The 7,341-nt window shown below is 42.0% G+C and overlaps 1 long non-coding RNA gene across 1 annotated transcript; it reads right to left on the reverse strand.

Moving 5' to 3' along the window:
• Window positions 1–913: 913 nt before the first annotated feature.
• Window positions 914–5,959, reverse strand: LOC140620153 (uncharacterized). Its single transcript, XR_012019911.1, has 4 exons — window positions 5,792–5,959; window positions 5,055–5,212; window positions 3,230–4,480; window positions 914–2,388 (listed from the first exon to the last, which is right to left on the reverse strand). It is a non-coding gene; the product is annotated as an uncharacterized lncRNA (long non-coding RNA).
• Window positions 5,960–7,341: the final 1,382 nt, after the last annotated feature.

The following is a 7,341-nucleotide window of genomic DNA, read 5'->3' on the forward strand; positions in this document are numbered from 1 at the left end:
TATTTTAAATAAGAAATCATAGACAGAAGGTTTCTTGGGTTTTTGAACTCACATTCTATCTAATTGATGAGAGGTGGTGTGGTAAAATGAGAGGTATTCCTTGGTCACTGTCATCAAATTCTATTTAATTGGATTATGCTTTTTTAATAGAGTTGACTTTTAAGCAGAATCACAGAAGATCCAAAGAAGTAGTTCCTGTGATGCAAAAAGAGAACTTACGTATGCTGAGACAAGGTGAACCGATGAAAAAATGCAGGGAATTAGAGAAGGAGGCCATTATGGGGCTTCCCAGGGCCTGTGCCTGAATAGTGAGTGCGGCTGTGAATCGCTGGGTCTAAGGTTCAGTGGTCAATTTGAAGCAGGCCATGGAAATACAAAATCTCTCCAGGAATTTTCTCTCTGATAGTATACTCTTTGATTTTAGAAATCCCTGAAAATATATAGATTGAAAACCTCCCGCCAGATATCAGATTCATAGGAGGTACTGATATCCCAGGGTTGGAGAAAACCCCAAAAATACTTTCAGGAAGCTGTTACTTATAAGCACTAAAGTACCTGACTAGGTCTCCAAGACCTATAGTTCTGAAATTTGAAAGAATTGGTTTTCTTGAGGTTTCAGAAAACCTGCTATATGGGCCTAGGGAATATCTTTTAAAACCTTTCTGTGGATACTAAGATCAATGACCACAAGGGTAGATAGTAAAGTTAAGAAGAAAGAAAGAATTGAGCTATACCGATGATATAAACTCATGAGCTATTGTGGAGATATGTACACATTTGTCATATGTGAGTGCAGGAATAAGAGCCAATTTTAAAGTTCTAAGTTTTCAGATCTAACACTAATACAGAAGAAGAACACTACGAAGAATTTGGGGAAGACACTGTTTTTTTTTTTTTAATTTCCCTGGAAAATTCAACATCCTTTTATAATGAATTCGGCTGTACATTTATTTTGGGGATATTTTCGTGAGTCTTTTGGGATTTTGTATATCTGACCATAAGCAGAATATATTAATAATTGATTTTATATATCTACAGGAACAAAGGGAAGGCCTCAGTTAAGACAGCTTTAAAAAAATGTTTGATTTGGGTGCCTGGGTGGTTCATTTGGCTAAGAGTCCAATTGTTGGTTTCAGCTCAGGCCACGAACTCAGGGTTATCAGATCCAGCCTAGAGTCGAGCTCTGTGCTCAGCAGAGAGTCTGCTTGAAATTCTCTCCCTTTCCCTCTGCTCCTCCCCCTGCTCTTTCTCTCTTTCTTAAATAAATAAATCTTAAAAAATAAGTTTGATTTAGATCATTATATTCAAAGGTTTTTACATAATAGAGACTGTTTTTATTTGAATCTGTTATGTTTGTTCCTTAAACTTTGAGAGGTGGATCACTTTGGTAAGTAGGCAAGTGATCCAACCATTTAACTCCTTTTGCAGTTTTCAGTTATTATCCTCCAAGATGGCAGATAGAATAGGGTATAGAAGACATTGCCTCCAATTCTCCCATGTTGTGTAGAAAATATTTGTTCAGGACAGCATGAAATAAATGTACACTATAACCACATGCAAAATGATATTAAATTTTGCACACGACATTTGCAATATGGAAAACTAGGTGCCAATAAGTTTTTTCCAAACAATACTTTAACATTTTTTTGACAACACTTAGAAGGGAAGTTTAAAGCAAAAAATTTACCCTGCCACTTTGTGCCACTGTAATGCATTCACTGTTTTATTGCTTCAATGTAATCTTTAAGACCTTCCTTGACCGAATTCACATATAATTTTAAATATTACCTTGTATTTCCATAATCTCACAACTTTCATATTTTAATGGCTGAAAAATATTATATTAAGTTGGTGGAGATTTATTTACATGATCAATCTTCTGTTGCCAGTTAATATGTTTTCCTCCTCCCTTGCCCTGTCCCTGGCATTACAAAAAAAAAAAAAAAAGAAGAAGAGAAACCTGTAATTTATACTTCTGTAAGCCTTTTTCTTTTTCTTTTGAATACTTTCCTTAGGACTAATTTCCTGGAATTAAGTTACGGGTCAGCAGTTTTAGTTTGGTTGTTTCTTGCCATGTCTGCGTAAGGAAAAATCACATACTTTTAGTGTTCAAGTGGATTTGTTCATATGTAGATAAATATTAACAATAGGTCCCAGTAGCTGTCATTTCTGAACACAGAGAATTAACTCTAATAAATTAGTGTATTTAGAAGAGTACTTCAGAAAAATTAAAGCAACTCCCATCACCCTCCATACCAAGTGCTACAGACAAGAGTATGCTTTGAAATCAGACAAACCTGGATTCAAATCCAGATGTTTCTACCTACTTGGTTATTTTCCTCTTCCTCATTAGGAAAATAAAGGATCACGTGTATCTCCTATTGGTCACTGTTAGAATAAAACAAAATAAAATAAGGAAGAGATTACTGAGGTCAGTGCCTGACAGAGCAGGGGCTCAGTAAATCTAAGACCTTTGTGCTCTTTCTAGAGATGATGAAAAGTCATCTGGCATCTATCCTCAATCCAAGATTAGTGGATTTCTGGGATTACAAAGTATTTGGCTGTCCCATTGTTTATGGATAGCAAGCACATTCAAATGGGAAGAATGGCACTGCTGCGATTATCTAAAGATTACCAATTCCTGATTTACTTTTGTAGCAGAAAGGAGACAATGTGTGCAGTTATGAACTAATGGGTGCAGGTGTGAGTTCGATCATATTGCTTCTTTATATCTCACACTTATTTAGGCGTTTGTGTACTTGTGTATGTCTAAGACTCTATAAAAATATGTTCATTTTGGGATCCCTGGGTGGCGCAGCGGTTTGGCGCCTGCCTTTGGCCCAGGGCGCGATCCTGGAGACCCGGGATCGAATCCCACATCGGGCTCGCGGTGCATGGAGCCTGCTTCTCCCTCTGCCTATGTCTCTGCCTCTCTCTCTCTCTCTCTCTCTGTGACTATCATAAATAAATAAAAATTAAAAAAAAAAGTAAAAAAAAATATGTTCATTTTCTGGACAAAAGGACAAAATTAGTTTACTGGTCAAATTAAAGAAAAGGAGAGCTCCAAATATCTGCAGCCCCATGTTTGACAAAAGAAGCCAGAAATATTTGCCAGTTTGAATAACATGCTGTACTTAGGCTGGAGAGTACTGACTGGTGGATTATTTGAATGTAAAAAAACAAAAAACAAAAAACAAAAAAAAAACAAAAACAAAAAACACAGACTAACCCCTAGTTAAGGCCACAGTTTATACAGAACTTGTATGAGTTGCCTGCGAAGAGAACACACTCATTTCTGTGGCACCCGAAGGCGGAGAGGCAGGCCTGTGAAGAAAGAGAAAACTGGTAACACAAAAGAAATAAGACACCAACCAAACGCAAACATCTGTACTTAGTCATATATAGTTTTTGCTATCCTCAAAATAAATAGCATTGTTAGGAATGGGTCTCTCCTGGGGGGATCACTGGTGTCCCCTCAACAGACAATTTCCTGAAGGTTTCAAGGTTTCAAGGGAAGTCTGAGCTTTACAGTGTCTTGGGGGGTTGAAGAAACCATTTATTCAGGTATTGCATGACAATCATTTGGAAATGATTCTCATTAAATCAGCAGCGAGGTCTATGCACATTCTAAAGATGTCCAGCTGCAGTCTGCTGATAGGCACCAAGACAACTGTCAGAAACTCCAAGTGTTGCACTCCGCTTTACCATGGCACTGCATTTGTACTGGTCTCATTTCTCCCTTGTTGCTTTTTGTACTTCTTGCCATATAATTTTATTGAGAATTCTTTTTAAAAAGAGAGAAAAATCCCAGAAACTTCCAGTAACATTGCTTCCGCGATTACAAAGAGGAAACCACGAAGCAAACAGAAGCAGCCCAAAATTCAGTCACATCAAGAGTCTCTGTTAGGAAATCCAAGGAATTGACCCAAGGCTTTGTTGAGCTGCCCGGCTTTCTTCATTGTGTGAGGCAAAGCTGGCAGTTAGATGCCTTGTTGTACATTTTGTTCATGCAGAGTATGCTTGATTTACACACCCCTGACTCTGCATTCAAACAACTGGGGAAATGCAAAGTTTCTCAGGTCATAAAGACAACAACTGAAAGGATGCAAAGAAACAAAAAATTAGATGGATATAACGCAAACATTTTATTTGTCGCCACAGATAATTTCTCATATTTTAAAATTGGTGGGGCAGCCTGCGTGGCTCAGCCGTTTAGCGCCGCCTTCAGCCCAGGGCCTGATCCTGGACACCTGGGACGGAGTCCCGCCTCGGGCTCCCTGCATGGAGCCTGCTTCTCCCTCTGCCTGTGTCTCTGCCTCTCTCGATCTGTCTTTCACGAATAAATAAATAAAATCTATTAAAAGGGCACCAGATTTTAGAGAATTACACAGTCATTTACTTGAGGCCATCCTTTAGTGTCCACTTTCCATGCCCTTCCACCAGCAATGTGACGAACGCAGAGAGAGCGAATCCGAGGAGCCTGGGGAAAAAAAAAAAAAGTTGAACACAGTTCATACATCAGTTCTAGCTAAAAACAGAATCGTGCCCTGTAAGGAAAGAAAAGTATGTTCCAGTGAAAGTAATAAACGATTCAAATACTTAAATCACGTCCCCTTATTATGGAGAACGTGCCACTAGGTTCCGTCTGTACCTCATTTCTGAAGTCCAGTCAGTTCCACCATGGCTGGCTGAGGAGCACCTGCCCAGGCCACAGTGTGTAAACCCGGGACCTCATCCTCCCCAACCCACCCACTCAAACAGAGGCCTTTTCCCTGGGCCACGATTTCCTAACCACATTCTGAGAGAGCCTTAAATTACCCATCTTTTCCAACCCCTACCTTGGGTCTACTGACACAGAACCTGCCCCTTGAGAGCACCTTGGCGGTCGGCATTATTTCAGAGCCCTTAAACGTTTGAAAGGACTCTTTAGTTTGCAAAATCGTTGACTGATGGTATCCCGTTAATGAACCGTCCCAGAGCAGCTTTCCAAAGGAGGAAAACGCTTCCGGAGAATAGTTGATACGTCAGACAGAATCTATGTAAAATTTACTCACCTGGGTACGCCCGGGTGGCTCAGTGGTTTAGCTCCTGCCTTGGGTCCAGGGCGTGACCCTGGAGACCCGGGATCGAGTCCCACGTCGGGCTCCCTGCATGGAGCCTGCTTCTCCCTCTGCCTGTGTCTCTGCCCCTCTCTCTCTCATGCTCTGGGTCTCTCATGAATAAATAAATATCTTTAAAATTTTTTTTTTTTTTTTTTTACTCACGTTTAAGACTTTGAAAACATTAATCAGCCACATGAAAAACTGGGTTTTCATAGTTTCCACCTCAGGGCATCAGGGAAGTGGCCGCTATTCAATCATTTTCTCAAGAGGCGTCCCCCCCTCTAGTGGAAACGGCAAGGACCACGCAAGGAAAACAGGTCTTAAGTCGGACCCAACGCCAATCGATTGGTAATGGCTTCTCAAAGTGCTGGGTAGAAAAGGATTCTGGGATGACGTAGCCAGGAGCAAAACGGTCTCCAAATTGATTAGTGATGTCTGTCGTGGGCTCCGGAAAAGGCCCCGGGGCGGGTTAATGTGCCGCAGACACACAGCCTGCTTGGCCTATGGAGATAAAAAGCCCCACATTCCGACCGTGGCGGTCCAATTTTAGAGTTCTAGACCTTGCGTGACTAAAGCTTTCAGTTTCAGGCTCCTCCTCTGTAAAGAAGGGAAGGATATACTTGTAGCTGTCTTATTCTCAAAAGCAGAGGTGAACGAGTGTAAAAAAAAAAAAAAAAAAACTAACTTACATTTAATGCATCGTGTACTGAATTTTTGTGCTGAGACGGTTCTTTAAAGTACAGCCGAAAAGAAGCTTTTGGCGCCAACACGAAACAAAGGTATTTTTAATAACCGGGCTGCGAGGGTCTGCAGCGTCTCGGAGAAGAACATGGCGGCCCAACATGGCGGCCTTCTCTCCCCAGGCCTCCAGCAGCACCCGAGGAGGATGCTGGGAGAGCTGGGGGTGCGCAATGCGCATGCTCCTGAGCCCAGGCCTCGGGCGCCGCTGGAATCGCACGGAGTCTGCGCGGTGGCCGCCTGGCGCCAGTGGGCGGGGACTTCGCGGGAGAAGCAGCGGAGGGAAGAGCCGCAAGATGGATACGAGGGATGGAGGGGTCCTGTGGGCGGTAAGTAGCATCCCAGCCTCTGAAGGAAGTGTTCTCAGGGACGCTGAGTGGTTCAGTGTTGGAGCGTCTGCCTTGGGCGCAGGTTGTGATCCCAGCATCCCAGGATCGAGTCCGGCGTCCGGCTCCCTGCAGGGACCCTCGTTCTCCCTCTGCTTGGGTCTCTCATGAAAAAATAATTTAAAAAAATAAATAAATACATAAAAGAAGGAAGTGTTCTCGGACTGTGCCTCGTGCTTCCAGAGAACTTAGTGGTGGCCTGGGTTTACGGGATGAGCTTCCCTTTGCAGAGCCCTGTGAGGATTTAACTCCCTCCTTTATTCGTGTGGTTACTTAAAACAAAGGCGCTTGCAACTTCCTGTAAAATCGTATTTCCCGAGTCATAGAACTGAACGTACAGAAAGCTGCCACCCAGTGAGCGAGGTATAGACACCCCCCCCACCACCACCACCGCAAACGCTGTGGTTCCCATTCTTTTGGTTCAGAGATAGGTGCTGACCGATCTAGGGGAGGAATGACGCGTCTGCAATGTGCCTCGGAATAATGGAGAGAAAGAAGTGAAATATGGGTGGCCGCAAGCGAGGACTTGAGGCTGCATGGTAGTTCTTATGACGCGGCACTTCGGTGCCTGTTAGACAGTTTTCATAATAGGACTTTAAGGGACGCCTGGGGGGCCCAGGGCGTGACCCTGGAGACCCGGGATCGAGTCCTGCATCGGGCTCCCTGCATGGAGCCTGCTTGTCCCTCTGCCTGTGTCTCTGCCTCTCTCTCTGTGTCACTCATGAATAAATAAATAAAATCTTTAAAAATAAAATAAAATAAAACTTTAAAAAGTTTGGCACAGAATTATCTTAAAATACTTAGTACGCAAAATCTGAAAACTGCAACGAACGTCTGTTTTATTATAATATCCCTATTATTTCGGTTAGACCAAGAACTTGATTTAATCGCCTTTAGATTTATGAAGCATGAAAAACTTTGAAGATCCCTTGATTAAATGTAAATGTATCCCTTTTGTTATCTGTTACTTAGATGTAATGCCCTAAATGTACTGGTAAACATGTGCATTGAATATTACAAATTTTGGAAGAACAGATATTTTCCCTCAGATACCCAAATTGTTTTACATCACACTGAATAATAAGTTACGTTTTCATTTTTTTTTTTTTTTTTTT

This window comes from Canis lupus, chromosome 28 (assembly GCF_048164855.1).
Source record: "Canis lupus baileyi chromosome 28, mCanLup2.hap1, whole genome shotgun sequence".
Classification (NCBI taxonomy): Eukaryota; Metazoa; Chordata; class Mammalia; order Carnivora; family Canidae; genus Canis; species Canis lupus.